Source organism: Sciurus carolinensis, chromosome 7, assembly GCF_902686445.1.
Source record: "Sciurus carolinensis chromosome 7, mSciCar1.2, whole genome shotgun sequence".
In the NCBI taxonomy this organism is placed as follows: Eukaryota; Metazoa; Chordata; class Mammalia; order Rodentia; family Sciuridae; genus Sciurus; species Sciurus carolinensis.
In genome coordinates this window covers 17,874,965-17,891,519 of record NC_062219.1, presented here as the reverse complement: position 1 = coordinate 17,891,519, position 16,555 = coordinate 17,874,965, and the positions used below count along the sequence as shown (strand labels likewise).

The following is a 16,555-nucleotide window of genomic DNA, read 5'->3' as shown; positions in this document are numbered from 1 at the left end:
GTGCCATTACTCTGCATGGGGCTCACCCGAAGGAAGAAAGGTGGTGCAGTTTGGATATAAGGTCTCCCCCAGAAGCTCCTGTGTCCCCGCAGGAGTGTTCAGAGATGGACCGATTACATCATGTGAGCTACACCCTAGTCTGGGATCCATGCGTTTGATAGATTAATAATTTGAAAGGACTCCTGTGCGGGGTGGTAGCTATAGGTAGGTAGGGTGTGGCTACAGGAAGTAGGTCACGGGGGCGTGCCCTGGAGGATTACTGGTCCTGGCCCAGGATCCTCATGCTGTCTCTCAGCTTCCCAGTTGCCATGAGGTCAGCAGCTTCGTCTGGCATGCCCTTCCACCATGATGTTCTGTCTCCCCTAGGGCCCAGAGCAATGGAGTCTGCTGACCATGGACTGAGCCTCTAAATCTGTGAACCTATAATAAACTTTTCCTCCTCTAAGTTGTTCTTTTTGGATATTTTGTCAGTGACACGAAGCTGATTAATATAGGATTTCAGAGAAGGGAATCTCTTTGTTGCAGCATTCTTAAAATTTCAAGTATTTCCATATGGATAGGCTGCTCCTCCAGAAGTGGAAAGAAATTTCTGGAAGAGTACTTTAATGAGGGTGTGTAATATGAGAGACTGTTCACTCAGTTCAGGATGAAGAGGAAAACTCCGGGCCATGGTGTACACTGCCCCAGGGAGCCTCTGACCTTCAGAACTACAAAGGACAGGCCTGTGAAGACTCACACCAGGGTGTCAGTCAGGACAGATATATTCCCCCTTAGTTTGTTTATTTTTCTGAGGAAAAAGGATGGTAAAATAGCTTACACTAAAGACGTGTCTGAAGAGGGTTACAGGCTCAGGTGTTGAGCATTTTTATTTGATCGTGACACCATTTAAGAGTTTCTTAGCTGAGTTTGTCAAACTTAGAAGAGAAAAAGCATAGGGTGTCCAGTAAAGTTGAATTACAATGAATAATTTTTTCAATAAAAAATGAATAACTTTTAAGTGTACATGCATATGCCCCATACAATATTCGGAATATATGTGTAACAAAAAATCATTTCTATTTCACCTGGTACCACCACTAAAAAATCAATGCTAACAAAACACCACCCCCTTTAGTAAAAAATTAGTACATGGCTTTTAGGAAATAGCAGGCAATAAGCATAAATATAAGGAATCTTCTTGCAACTAATTTTACCATAATTTCTTGCATGGCAATTTCCTACTTTATGTAAATCTATTTGTTTGCTGTCAGACAAGCAATAGGTTAGGTTTCTCTTGAGTTATATCATTAAGTAATTCAAAAATAAAGTATACAAAAATTTTCGCTAGCACTTTAAAATACTTTAAACTGTGTATAAATGTTTTTGTGTTTAAAAAAGGGTAATTCATTGAATAAATATCTACTGAGCCCTCACCCTTTGTCTGACACTGTTGAAGCTATTTGGGGACCAGAAGGAAACAAAATGAACTTCTCTGTCCTCTTGGAGTTTAGAGGATGGTTTTATGAAGATGTGTTAACTTTAAACTGTAGCCAAGTACCGGAGACTCAATAATATTGTACAGGGCAATCTAATATTTTAAAGATTTCCATTTCATATGACTTCAGAGATTGATGTTTACTTTTCAGCATTTATTAATCTTATAGGAATTATATATCCTGGTATCATTTAAGTCCTTTGAGAAGGTCTCTGAAGTTTTATACCTGAAAACTACATAAACTTAAGACTTTAGGGTAAAAGGTCAAACTGAATTAGGAGGGACCAAGAAGCAAATTCAGGAAGGGAACAAGAAATAATTCAAGATGCTAGTTCTTGATACAGTCTCAAATTCTTCAATCAGAATCAATTGTCAGGCCAGGTGTGGTGGCACATGCCTATAATCCCAGCAACTCTGAAGGCCTTGAGGCAGGAGGTTTGTAGGTTTGAGACCAGTCTCAGCAACTTTGCAATAGCCTGACTCAAAGTAAAAAATAAAAAGGGTAAAGGATGTGACTCAGTGGTAAGGCACCCCTAGGATCAATCCCCAGTACTGCAGAGATAATAAAATAAATTTACAGGGTGTCCGTCCACTCTGCTTCCCACATCTCAGTGGTTATTTTTAGGATCAGAGAATGTTGTCAAGATGTTGGGGAGGAAATGAAACTTTAAGTTCCAAGGGCCTGTTTCCATTGATGCATGGATATCAGTTTAGCCACACATTGTAGCTCTTATCCTACACTCCAGAGGTAGTAAATTACTTTTGCGTGGAAATGAATTAACTCTTTCCTCTGACTGCATTACCATAACATGCTGTCAGAAGTGATTTAGTAAACTGAATATGGAAGACAAAAAACCTGAATGCACTTCCAAGAAATAAATTGATTAATGTGTTCTTTTTTCATTAGTGTGATCAGATTCATGAGATGATATCATGCTAATGCTCATTCTTAGCTTCTATTGTCTTCCTCAGTAAACTCAAGGTCAGACAGATGTTAAAGGTCATCTAGTCAGCCTTCCCTAGGCCCAATCAGACATTCACCCGCCTCCATAATATCCTCACCAAGTGGTCTAACCCTTTTAGTGTCCTAAAAGGGGCCAGTGCTGAGTGGGAGAGCAGTTACCTAGAGTCTCTAAGGCCCTGGTTTCATTCGCCTAAACCACAAATGATAATAAATATAAGAAATAAATACAATCTGTGTCTCCCAGAAACAAGATATTCTGGTTTTTTTTGTTTGTTTGTTTGTTTTTGTTTTTGTTTTGTTTTTTGTTTTAACTTAGAGCAAGGAATCAGGAGGCCTGAAGCAGCTCTGGGTATTGGCATGTATTTGTAGTTGCAGTTACTCAGGAGGCTGAGGCAACAAGATTCCTTGAGTCCCGCAGTTCAAGGTCAGCCTGGGCAACATAGCAAGACTGTCTCTAAGCAAACAAACAACAATAGCAACAAAACCCTAAAGCACTTTTTATAAATCTATTCCCTGAATCTTTTACTTTATGGCAGAAAAAGGAATGGTAAAACCCTTCTTTATTAGTAGTAATAGTTTTATATCTTACAACAAGTAACCTTCATTAAATGATTATTATGGGTCGAACATTATGCTAAATAATTTTCATGTCATTTCTCATTTAATCAAAAAGTTTATTTAACTTTCACAAGACCCTTAAGAAGCGAGTACTATTATAATCCTGGTTAATAGAAATGACCAAAGTAAGAAAGGAATTAAGTAATGTGCCTGCTATTTTAACATCAGAAGGGACCTTTGGAATCATAGAATTCATTCTTCTAATTTTGATTTGCATCAGCACTTGCGTCAGAGAGTTTGAGTTTGAAATCTTAGATCCATGTAGTTTCTATGACTTCATGCTACCTTATTACCAAACTCATAGCATGTCTCTGCTTCAGAAATCAAACAAGAAGATGGATGGAGAGACAGACAGACAGGACACAGATGACCAACCATTATTCTTCTCCCAGTTTGATCATGGATAAGATAAAGGAGATGAGAATGTGTTTGATTGCAGGCACGACTGTACTTTAAGCTTGATTTTAAAAAAATTAAAAATCAGGCTCCAGAATAGACATTTTTATCAAGAACATTCTCTGGGATATACCACCTACACCATAAAGCAATACTTAGTTTTTTTAAAAAATGTATTGAAATCATACACAGTATGTTTTCTAATGACAATGGAATTAAATTAGAAATCCATAACAGATAGAAATTAGGGAAATTCACAAATATGAGCGTATTAAATAGCATATTCTAAAATAACCAAATGGATCCAAGAAGATATCACATGGAAAATGCTTTGAGACTAGATAAATAACCTACCGAAACTTACGAGATGCAGCTAAAGCAGTACTCAGAGGGTAATGTATGCCACTAATGCCTACATTAAAAAAGAAGAAAGATCTCAGATCAATAAACAAATCTATACTTTAAGAAACTAGAAACAAAACAATTTCAAGATTTAAAATGTCATGATTTCTAGAAAACTCTATTAAAATTACTCTTACTTTCTATGCTAATCATCTCCTGAATGGCTGTTTCTTCAGAATGTATTCACCTGTTTAACCCCTATTTGTGCACTTTTGATAATTGTTTCAGTCATTTTCTCATCAATATTCCTGAGCTCAGGCTTATTTTCTCAAGTCCTTTACTTTCCTTATCTGCTGCTGCATAGTCCCTGAAGAAGTTTGTAATTCCATTTGTTCCTGAGTTTACAGTCATGAGCTCATCAAAGCTCTTGCTTAATCATGGAAAGTTTTACCTTGATTCCTATTTCAGTGAGGGTCCAGGCAATCAACAGCAGGTACACTCGAAGTATTTGACCAGAGTCGAATGAGGGCACTTTCTAATAGAGGTGGAACAGGATTAAAGAACAAAGATGGCAAAGTACCACAGACTAGCAGCATCAGGAATCGTTACCATCCTTAAGCCTGGAGGGAGTTAGAGGGGAAAATTGTTAAAACAAGAACCCTGGATGAGGGCTTTCCTCTATTGAACCCTGACCTTAGAGGAAAAAAGCAAAAACTTAGCCAGTTTTGAGACACAGGTAAGGATGGATATAAATGCTCTATTGTACCTCTCTTCTCTCTCATACCATGTCACTGACCCCACACAAAGGAAGCCAGAGAACCAGGAAATCAGCCAGAGAACCTGTACCATCTATAGACATCTGTCTCTCAGGGGACAGATGGCAGAGAAGGCAGAGATGAATCTGAAGGGCAGATAGAGATGAGCCAGCACAAGTCTTGACCCACCAAGTTTGTTGGCTCTCTAGACCCCATGGTTCCAGGCTCTAGGTGGGTCCCAAGAGGCCTCTCCTTGATTGTTCAGTGTCTGCACACACTGTCACCTTCTCTGTTGCTAGTATTGCTCTCTGCTCCCAATACCCTTGCAAAATGGCCCTTGCAAAACCAACCATTTTTTAACCCCTTCTAGGTTTCTCCAGGAAGTCTTTGTTCTTGCTGAGTGAGAGGTGTCCCTCCCTGCTAGAATTTACAGCTCTTCCTTTGATTAATTAAAGAGGCCTTTTCTTCCTGTTTCAGGGCCCCCTCTCCTTAGAATCCTACACAGGATCCCTGGGAGTTGAGACACAGTCAAGTGTTCTTTTCAATCTCACTTGTCGCCCTAAGAAAAAAGCTGAAGGACATAGCCAAGACGTCCACACAGCCCCTTCTTCCAACTGAGATCATTGTGTGTCCCAAGCTGAGCCTTAAGTCATTTTATACTCTCACATTCAGGTAGAGTTCCTTATTGGCCCTTTGATATTTTCTTTATTTGAAACCTGGGCACTAGTGGGAGAGAGCTGTATGAGAACAACCTTATTATGTTAAAATCAATCATTGTGTTCTGCTTATAGGGTAATGGTGACCCCAGAGGCTAACTACCAAATCAGACTGACAGTTTGCCTGCAGATACTTATGCTGATGCCTTCAAATTTCTTTTGTCATCATCTTGCATCTGATGCATCTTAGCTGTTCCTTATGCTTTGGCTTCTTTTATACACAGACCTAAAAGGGCTCCCCAATTTTGCCCCCTGAAGCATGCCATAACTTTTACATAGCCTTATTCTAACTTAAAGACCTTTTATCTTACTTCTGAGTATGTTCCAAATAGCTGAGGTTGCCAAGAATCTGACTTCTATGTAGGTGAAATGTGGTTCATTTTCCTTTACTGTTTTCTTACACTATAAAAGCATCCAGTCAATGCTAAATTCTGAAGTTCCATGATGTGTCAAGTTTAAAGGCAGAGAAATAGAAAATATTATCTGAACAAAAGTTGCTACGAGGGGCTGGGGAGATAGCTCAGTCGGTAGAGCCCTGGGTTCGATCCCCAGCACCCCAAAAAAAAAAAAAAAGTTGCTACGGTGGTTCTCAGGTGGTGGTTCCTGAACCTGCAGCAGTAGGCCTGTCTGGGAACTGACTAGCAATGCAAATTCTCAGGCCCAACCCAAATCAATTCTGGGAGCCCCCTGGGAGAGATTCTGATGAGGCCAAAGGCTGAGAACCACTTGTCTAGAATACCAAGGTAGGGCAAGGAATGTGTTCTACTTTGGGTTTTCTCCAGGGCTATATAATGGACGTCACTATTGCAAGTAGCATTTGTACTCTGCCTACCATACCCTGCCTTGTTGCTTTGTTTTACTGTACAAAAAGGAGACCTAGGGCTGGTCTGAGTTCACTCCGTGGCATCACTGGTCATCTGCACACTGTGTCTCAGAAACCATCTGTACCCAAGGGTTGGGAGAACTTCATCCTGGCCACAGGATGGTGAGTCCCTCTAGGGAATCACTTCGTACAATGTGCTCCAGTAGATGTGGGTTGGATGACCAGGCCTGGATATTTTAAACATATGTGGTAACAGCTCCTCTTAGTCATCCCTGAGGACCCAGAGAACTGGCCACTTGCCACATCATCAACACAACCTTCACAGGCAACTGAAGAGGAAACCAGTCCTGCCCTAAAAGAGCTTACAGTATAATGAGCTGCCAAACCCATTAAATAATGGCCTTGTCCTGGAACAGGGTATTTATGAACCAGGCTCCATGGCTGTCCAAAGCTTCATGCCTCCTATTGTGTTTACTGTTCTTCCACCCTTGGTTGATCTCAGTCTTCAAAAGATGATGTATGGTTTGTGCTGAGAATCCAGCCCCACCAGAAGGACCTGTAATCTCGCTCATGCTGCTATTGCTATTGCTATTGGAGGCGACTTGTCGAAGTAGATTATTAAAGTTGGTGCTCAGCCTCTTAGGCAACTTAACTTGACTTTATTTTATTTTGGTGGAAAGTGAATCATTTGGTTACTTGAATTTTGCTTAATTGCTCACTTAGCTCAGGACTTGGTGACTTTTCCATTAGTATTTTGTTCTATTTTTCTCCTGAAATAACATTTTGTTTTATTTTTCTCCTGAAATAACTGGCCCAGAATGTCCAAGACATGCAAGACATGGAAGAGGACAGGTCATAGAATGAATTCTATAATAATGTGTTGGAAAATGTGGAACAGCCAGGCATGGTGGTACACACCTGTAATTCCAGCAGCTTGGGGAACTGAGGCAGGAATATCATGAGTTCAAAGCCAGCCTCAACAAAAGTGAGGCCCAAAGCAACTCAGTGAGACCCTGTCTCTAAATAAAATACAAAATAGGGCTGGGGATGTGGCTTAGTGGTTGAGTGCCCCTGAGTTCAATCCCTGCTACTACCCCCCACCAAAAGAAAAAGAAAAAAGAAAATGTGAAAGAGAGATAGCCTGAATACTCAGGAGTTTGCCGTGGAGATAAGCAAAATGTATGACCAACCATAGCCTTCTTGCTATCATTGATCTCTTTATTTGTTATACTTTGATCTTTTTTCTCTGGGTTCTTAAGCTCTATATCCTTATATTTCTTATGTCTTTCTCTGGTGTCTTGTGTATGTTTGTGTGTGTGGGCATGCATGCCTGAGTATGAGTATATTACACTCTGTATAAAATTTTATGATGACATTTTACCATAAATTTTTTTAAATGTAATGATAACTAACAATATGACATTCCTAAGAACTGGCTCTGTTATGAGTCCTGGGTTAAAAACTTTTCATGCATTTACACTTGGTAACTTAAGTGTTTTCTGCTTTTCTTCTTGCAATCCAGTTTCTCTTGTCTGGAAATGGAATTATCCTTTTTTGGTCAGTAAGATTGTCTTTTTTCTAAGTGACCCTGTCAGAAATGGTTTGGTGCTTATAGGCATATTTCCTTGGGAAAAAGAGAATCTGAGATATTGGAGGAGAATAGAAGGTTGTGATCATTCAAGATGAGTGTTGGGACATGTGAGAGTCGGTTTTCCATCACTAGACCAAATACCTGAGCTAAACGACTTAGAAAAAGCAAGGGTTTAGTCTGGCTTACAATTTCAAAGTTTCCAATCTATGATTGATTGGCTCCATCACTTTTAGTCCTGTGGCAAAGCAGCACAGCATCGTGGGGAGGACATGAAGCACTCACCTCATGGCCAGGAGCAAAGAAGAGAGGAAGAAGAAGGGACCAGGGCCCAGCGAACCCTTTTCAGGGTAAGCTCTCAGTGACTGAAGACATGCCACCAGACTCCACTTTGTAGAGGTTCCTCTACCTCCTAATAGCACCACAGACTGGGGACCAAACCTTTAACACATGGACCTTTGGGGGACACTCATCCAAACAGCAGGGTCTAAATGCCACCATCCTTTAAAATGGGCTTGGCGAGGCCTGCTTGCCTTTTTAGTGACACAGGCTAAGCACTGGTCTTCTGGCTTTGCCCTCTGTGAGGCACAGAAAGGCCTTTGCTTATAAATCCATGGAGCTAAGGTCATGCACAGGGCTTGCCCACACTAGCTTGTTTACTCCGGGATCAGGATCAAGACCTGAGTTAATCTCAGTTATACTAGTGTTGCGTATTTCCCACATCCACCCACATCCGCCCACAGCTAGCCCCAAATTGCTCCTGAGCTGCCCTGCCCACTGGTCAGAACAGAGTGGCAAATGCTCATTCTTTAGGACAGTGAGAGCGTGTACGTCAGACAGGAATGTGGTCACAGGAAATGCCGTTTTCCTCAAGCCATTCATAAACTGGGTCTTGTGCTACCTCGTCACGTTGCTGGTCCCTCTATCCCTGTACTACAAAACTTAAGGTTCGGACCTCTGCCTGCCTGGTGGGGGATCAGAAGTCTAATAGAGGCACCATCCTCCATTACATAGTCAAACCAGGGATGTCCATGAAGGTGTTCAAGGAATGACACTGTGGCATGTCGGGAAGTGGGTGGAAAATTTAGACTCTAGTAGAGCGTTAAAACTGCGAGCATAGTCACAAAAGTACATGGTAAGAACTTAGCCTCTAGATCAGAAAAAACTGAGCTCACATCTGTGCTTTAACTTTATTTTTTTAACCTTTTTAATTTTTTTATAGATTTTAAAAAACTTTTTTACAGATTGCATTTTGATTCATTGTACACAAACAGGGTATAACTTTTCATTTCTACAATTTCTATGGTTGTCCATTATTTGACCCAGCTATCCCACTCCTCAGTTTATACCCAAAGGATTTCAAATCAGCATACTACAGTGATGCAGCCACACCGATGTTCATAGCAGCTCAATTCACAATAGCTAGATCATGGAACCAACCAAGATGCTCTTCAATCGAATGGATAAAGAAACTGTGGTATATATACACAAGGGAATATTACTCAGCCATAATGAAGAATAAAATTATGGCATTTGCTGGTAAATGGATGAAAGTTGGAAAATATCATGCTAAGTGAAATAGGCTAAGCCCAAAAAACCAAAGGCTGAGTGTTTCCTCTGATAAGTGGATGATGATACATAATGGGGTGGGGGGGCCGTGGGGAGAGAAGAATGAAGGAACTTTTGATGGTGTAGAAGAAAATGGGGTGGGAAGGGGATGGGGGATGGAAAGATAGTAAAATGAGACTGACGGTATTACCTTATGTATACGTATGGTTACATGAATGGTGTGAATCTATATTGTGTGCTTTAACTTTAATAAATTGCTAGAACTGGACATCCATGTGTGGGAAAAGGAAACTCACATCCTACCTTATGCAAATATTAACTCAAAAGAAATCATACCTGGGCAAGGTGGCACATTCCTGTGGACCCAGGGACTGGAAGACTGAGGTAGGAGGGTTACAAGCTGGAGGCAGCATCAGCAAATTAGCAAGACCCTGTCTCCAAATAATTTTTTTTAAAAGGCTGGGGATGTAACTCAGTGGTGGAGCATCCCTGGGTCTCAGTACTAGAAAAGAAAGGGAGGGAGAGAGAAAGGGAGGGAGGGGGAGAGAGAGAGAGAGAGAGAGAGAGAGAGAGAGAGAGAGAGAGAGAGAGATCACAGACCTGAATGTAATACTTAACTAGAATTTTTTCCTAGAAGAAAGTACAGGAGACAATCTCTGTGAATTTGCTTTCCCTAACAAAAACAACAAAATATGATCCATGAAAAAAATGAATAATTTGGACTTAATCAAAATTGAAGAGTCTCCTCAAAAGACTAGAAAATGAAAAGACAATCACCGACTGAAAGAAACTATATGCCAAGCACACATCTGATAGAGGATTTGTATCTGAATTCTGTATTCAGATATCTCAAAACTTAATGATTTAAAAAAATTTTTTAAATGAGTTAAGTTTAACAGAGGTGGGCGCAGAGGTGCATGCCCGTAATCCTAGCTACTCAGGAGACTGAGGCAGGAGGATTGCAAGTTCAATATCAGCCTAGGCAACTTATCAAGACCTTCATGAGTCATTTGGGAAATGTAAATTAAAAGCACATTTAGCATTGAAAAGACTTTTCTCTGGTTTGGATGTTGAATGTCCCCAAAGATCATGTGTTAAAGGTCAGGCTGTGGCACTAGTGGGAGGCGGTGACAGCTCTAAGATGGGGCGGGCCTGGAGGAAGGAAGTCAGAGCACCGGAAGCATGCCCTTGAAGGGGCTTGGGACCCCAGCCTCTCCCCTTGGGCTTCCTGGTCACCTTTAAGTGAGCAACTTCCTTCCAGCATACACTCCCCACCATGATTTTCTGCCTTGCTGCCAGCCCAAGGCAACAGGGCCAAGAGACCATGGATTAGAGCCTTTGAAACCACGAACCATAATCCATCTTTCCCCCTTTTAAGTTGTTATCTGAAGTACTTTGTCACAGCAACAGAAACCAGACTAACACAGACTCAAAACAAAGACAGATGACACCAAGTGCTAGCAAGGACCTAGGGTGAAGGGAACTCTTTTCTTTATTATTATTATATAAAAATATTTTTAGTTGTTGATAGTCCTTTATTTATTTATATGTGGTGCTGAGAATTGAACCCAGTGCCTTACAGGAGCCAGGCAAGTGCTCTACCACTGAGCCACAACCCCAGCCCTGAAGGGAACTCTTCTTATACATTGCTATTTGGGAATGCAAAATGGTGTAACCACTGCAGAAAACAGTTCAACAGTTTCTTGTAAAATTAAATAGATGTATGAAATTGTTATGGGCCTCAACTTAAGCACAGACCAATCACCACAGAGAAGTTCAAATTTGAGAGTCTTTATTAAGACAGTTGGCTGATTGCCTCACACAATGCCCCAAAAATGGCTATTGGGAGAACAGCCCCAACCATAGGGTTGTAGGGGTTCTTATACCAAAAATCAAAGTGTCTGTTGCTATGATTTGAAATTACACATTACCATCATGAGATCATCAACAGAGAGGGAAGTGGGTCAAAATGACCCTTACCTAGGTTCAAACTAAAGAATGGTTACTAACATCCACACAATCACCGTTCACTTGGTACATTGTTTAGGAGCAATAAGGATCAAAAGAGAGCAATTTTTCATTACATAAGAATTGTCATTTTGTATTGCTAAACATGTCACACTAAGTAACTGATGATGGGGACAGAGGTGGGGTGTTCCCATGGAAAAGCTTATTTCCTACATAATATGGAGTCTCAGAGCAAAATGGAGTCTGGCCTATAACATTCTCATGGAACCAGATCTGTCAGCCCATCACAAAGTTACCCTACAACTTCCCAATCCCACTACAGGGTATTTACCCAAGTGAAATAAAAACCCAGGATCACATAAAACCTACCCATGAATGTTTGTAGTGGCTTTGTTTGTAATCAACAAAAACTAGAAAATATCCCAGCATGCTTCAACTGGTGAATGGATGAACTGTGGTTCACCCACCCACACAGTGAACACTACACAGAAGCCAAAAGAACACACTACTGGTACGTTCAGCAACCTGAGTGGATCGCAGATGCTTCAGGCTCATGAAAGGATCCAGGCTCAAAGGCTATGAACTGCACGATTTCATGCAGGTAATATTTTGAAGAAAGCAGAATGGTAGAAACAGCAATCAGATCAGTGTTCTTCCAAGCTTGGGGGTGAGAGGAGAGACTTTCCACTAAAGAGCATGAGAGATTTTGTGGGGTGATGGGCTTGTCTATGTCTTAACTGTGGTGCTGGTTACATGGCTGTAAACTCATAACAATGTACAGTAAGGAGCGTGTGTTTTTCAGTGTGCAAATTGTACATCCGCAAGCCAGATTTGGAAGAAAAAGAAATACCACCATAGACAGTGCTTAGTTGTCATCAAAATCTAGAAAAGTGATTCTGAAAACCTCTGCTCTTGCACTTAGAGTTGAGTAAATGAACTGGCACTAGGTTTCTAACCTTTCTAAATATCCATTTCTTCATTTTTCAATTGAGAAAAAAAGTCAGGTGTAGTGGCACACACCTGTAATCCCAGTGACTCGGGAGGCTGGGGCAGGAGGATCACACATTCTCGGCCAGCCTCGGCACATTAGTGAGAACCTCAATAACTTTGGGAGACCCTGACTAAAAATAAAATGGCTAGGAATATAGCTGAGTGGTAGAGCACTCCTGGCTTCAATTCCTAATACAAAAGGAAAGGGAAGGGAAGGGAAGGGAAGGGAGGGAAGGGAAGGGAAGGGAAGGGAAGGGACGGACGGGAAGGGAAGGGAAGGGAAGGGAAGGGAAGGGAAGGGAAGGGAAGGGAAGGGAAGGGAAGGGAAGGGAAGGGAAGGGAAGGGAAGGGAAGGGAAGGGAAGGGAAGGGAAGGGAAGGGAAGGGAAGGGAAGGGAAGGGAAGGGAAGGGAAGGAAGGGAAGGGAAGGGAAGGGAAGGGAAGGGAAGGGAAGGGAAGGGAAGGGAAGGGAAGGGAAGAAGGAAGGAAGGAAGGAAGGGAAGGGAAGGGAAGGGAAGGGAAGCAGAAGTAGCACTGCATAAAACCTGTGCTGAGAATTAAGTGACAAAATGAACGAAGTAAAATCAGCAACAATTTATTGACCATCAACTCAGAGCCCCCAGGTTTCCACTGTGCCCTTTAATCGTGAAGAGGGGGCCTCTGACCCCTGAGGAGTCAGGTTCTGTTCTGAAGATGCAGACAGCGGGCCTGGCACAGAGGAAGCGCTCTGAGATTGAGAATCTTTCAATTAGGCGCGGTGGGAAAACCAAAAACCAGCTCCCAGTCTAAGAAAAGAGACCATGGGGCAAACTTACAATATGAATGCAGAGGGATTGTGCCAAGACTGGGGTTTGGATGCTGTTCCAGGAAAGGGGAGCATGGGGTGGAGGAGGAGGTGGGAGAGGAGGGTGAGGAAGAGGAGGAGAGTGGGGAGACACTGTTCAAACATTCTTCCAGGGGAGGTGGCATCTGTGTGTTGAAGGACAGGTAGAAGTGTCTGCAGGCAAGACCCAGAGGGACACCCAGTGATTGAGGAAAGAGACTTACCAAATGATAGGAAACCCCCACCACCATTCCTGAAAAACAACAAACAAACAAACAAACAAAACAGGTCATGGTCATAAGGGGAAAGGTAGGAGAGACCAATGGAGCCGAACCTCAGAGTTAGGCTCAGCTGGTGTACAAGGAGGGAAGTTGCATTAGCAGACTGGGACGGCGGCTCACAGAGATGACATCCTGATTCTGACTCGCTATGCTAATGTCCAGATCTTGGGGGAAGAAGGTTCACAATCTCCTCTCTACCCACTCCAGTGTCTTAGTCTTCAACCTGCAAAATTCATTTTAGCTCAACGGAAACCCTGTGGGTTGCAGTTTTCCTCCGTGGGTTCAAGGACTGAGAGCTATTAGCTTTTTTACCAGTTGAAGGATATTGCATAATTTTCAAGGTCCTGTGAGTCCTGGGGCATGGTATTTAAATACAACTAATGCTCTTCTGGTTACAAAATACCACTGCAAAACTATTCGAAGGATTTCTGGCAAAGAAGGGAAATAGAGGGTGGTGGCGACAGGGTGAACACTCAATCAAGTGGCTCTTTGTTTGTATAAATGTACAAACCTGTGTCAAGACTCTTTACCCTTTCACTGCCCCCACAAGCCCTCAACAGGTGGCACGAGCTCATTGACATTTGTAGAGCAGATGGGATGTCATTTTAATGTTATTTCTAATTGTCAAGGGCCTTGGTGGCTGTGGCACGTGTGACTGCATGCCTGGTTTAGGGCAATAGAATTAGAAACTGCTACCTGCTCCTGGTGGCAGAGAAGTGAGGTTTTATTTCCCTTAACTTGCTAATCCTTCCCTCCCACTTACGTGGCTCTGGATTTAGGAAAAACTTCTACAAGGAAACCTTGTTCTCTGAAAATTACCTTTAGCAGAAGCTCAGTGTTTTCCTGCCCAGTTCTCCATAAGCAACTCAAGTTGTCTTGAATTTACACCAGAAATAAACTTGTGCTTCTTAGAATGATCCACAGAGCAGGGCGTAGTGGTACGTGCCTGTAATCCCAGTGACTCTGGGGCTGAGGCAGGAGGATCGCAGGTTCAAAGCCAGCCTCAGCAACTTAGCAGCCTTGTGAGACTCTGCCTTGAAATAATTTTTTTTTTTTTAAATGGGCTATGCAGGCAGGAGTCTTGTCCCTGAAAGGCCATAATTTTTGCAGTTCTCATCTTAGCAGCCATATGGGGAGGAGATGCAGCCCACGTCCAATGCCAAGGCTATAAGCCACAGTTTTCCTCACTCAGCATAGTAATTACTATACTTGTGTTTATACAAAGCAGAACAAAAAACACTTGGTCAATTTAGGAATGGTCTTTTAAACATATACATGGGTCCCTCCAATCATTCAGCTCCTTAGAAGAAAAATCCCAATTATTAATCACATCCTATTAGATCAATCTTGAAAACAATTTATATGATAATGAGGAATTGACTGAACCTGCTGAGTGTATCATCTCCTGCCTGAGTCTGGGGGTTATTTTTAAGACCTTCATGGTCATTTTCCTATAATCAACACACATTTTCATTTTAATTCTTTGAACAAAAGTTTGAAAATAAGTGTCCTTTCCATTTCCTTTCTCTCCTCTACCCAAGATCATTACCGTATTTTTAATTCAAAAGGAGGGACAGAAAGAGAAGGTGGACACAGAATAACTTTAGCTTTTATACGCCCCCAATCTATCAATGAAAAATAGTGTAAATTATTTCCTTTTTATAGCCTTGGGCCCTGCTAGGCAAACACTGCCCCTGAACCACAGCCCAAGTTCCCAAATAATTTTTTAAAGGCAGTTAATGATCTGCAAACATTTAAGAAACTAAGTGAACTACTATTTATCATTCATATTAAATAGAACTGAAATTTTTAATAACCGCTTTGTTTACTGAATAATAGTCTTTTTCTGCCATGTAGATTTCTTTTCTTTTCTTTTTTTTTTTTTTTTGGATTTTAATGTATGATGGTCTTTATTTACAACTTTATTGGCAAAAAAGAAGAGGGAAAACTTTTAAAACAGTTTACCACAGGGCATTGTAGCTGATCCTGTCAGGTTAAAGAAGTTCCATTTTAAATGTCCATCCAGTTGTCCAAAGATACAATACTGAATCTGCATATGCAGCTTTCTTTATGAAGCACAGGGCTCATGTTTTAGGCAGTCTTTAAAACATAAATACAAAGGAAAGGAAACCACTCATTAAAAACTGCATCAAATGATGAGTATTTTAAATTTATGTTGTTTCTAGTAATAATATATAACCAATGAAAACCAAAAGCTGGAAAAGCCAGGAATAACCTCCCTACCTCTTCACTTCTGACTTTGACTACATCTCAGTAAGTTCAGAGTAGTTCATGATAAATTGAAAATATAATGGTCATTTCAGAAAATGATTGATTGTTGTAACTGTCCACTCAAGTAGGAAGTGTAACTATTTTTCCATGTAGATATTATATTGTTTTTCCACATAATAATAAAACAGGAGCTAATGTATTTTTATCAATCATTTACTATGTTCCACTGGTGGTGCTGAATCTTTGCAAGCAACCTTCTTTATTCTTCATATCAATGCTATGCCATAGACACCCTCACTAATCCCATTTTGTAACTGAAGAAAGTGAATGTTGGAGAGTAACTAATTTCCTGGGAGCTGAACTTGGTCTGTCTGAAACCAAAGCCCTTGTGCTCAGCCACGACCTCAGATTCTTTGGTGAACCCTTCAATGAGGGCAGTATGTTTAACTGACGCAAATAACCCCATCAATTGACCAGTTTTAGATCAATTTAAACTTTTTTTTTTAATGGAAGAGGTTTTCTTACCTTAGTTCTGGGAGCTTCTTGCCTGTCAGATTCTCAGAGCTCAGCACCGCCTGCCACCCGCCTGAGCATTTTAGTGGCCCTGAATCTCTACGCTGTGGGCCAGGAGCTTTGCTCCCTTCACAGTCCTGAGGATACAGTGGTCCTTTTGTTCATTCATTTCCTGGAGCACCAGTGTTTTCAAAATGGAATCAAAACATAGCCCAAACAATACTTCTGCCTTGCTTGATTTAAAACTTTCATTATTTTCCCAAATGATTTACTTAAAATATAGTTATTACTAGAGACTGGTCACAACACTGGCAATGTAAAGCCAGGCTGTGCTCTTATCTGAATTCTCCCACTTGGAAAAGGCTTCCAGGGCCTTTCCTCCCTGTCTCCCATTTTAAATCAGAGAAGCTGCGGGGACCCACCAGAGTCCCCCTCGTGGTGGCATGGGGGCAGACTGGCCTCTTGATTTTTAGCTCACTCAATGTGAAGGGAGCTCTGAGGCTG

General features: G+C 41.4%; 1 long non-coding RNA gene across 1 annotated transcript; it reads right to left on the bottom strand.

The window, feature by feature from the left end:
* Nucleotides 1-3,816: 3,816 nt before the first annotated feature.
* Nucleotides 3,817-16,130, bottom strand: LOC124988265 (uncharacterized). The gene is made up of 5 exons (XR_007109402.1): nucleotides 16,064-16,130; nucleotides 15,272-15,406; nucleotides 13,250-13,278; nucleotides 4,246-4,414; nucleotides 3,817-3,864 (listed from the first exon to the last, which is right to left on the bottom strand). It is a non-coding gene; the product is annotated as an uncharacterized LOC124988265 (long non-coding RNA).
* Between the last annotated feature and the right edge of the window lie 425 nt (nucleotides 16,131-16,555).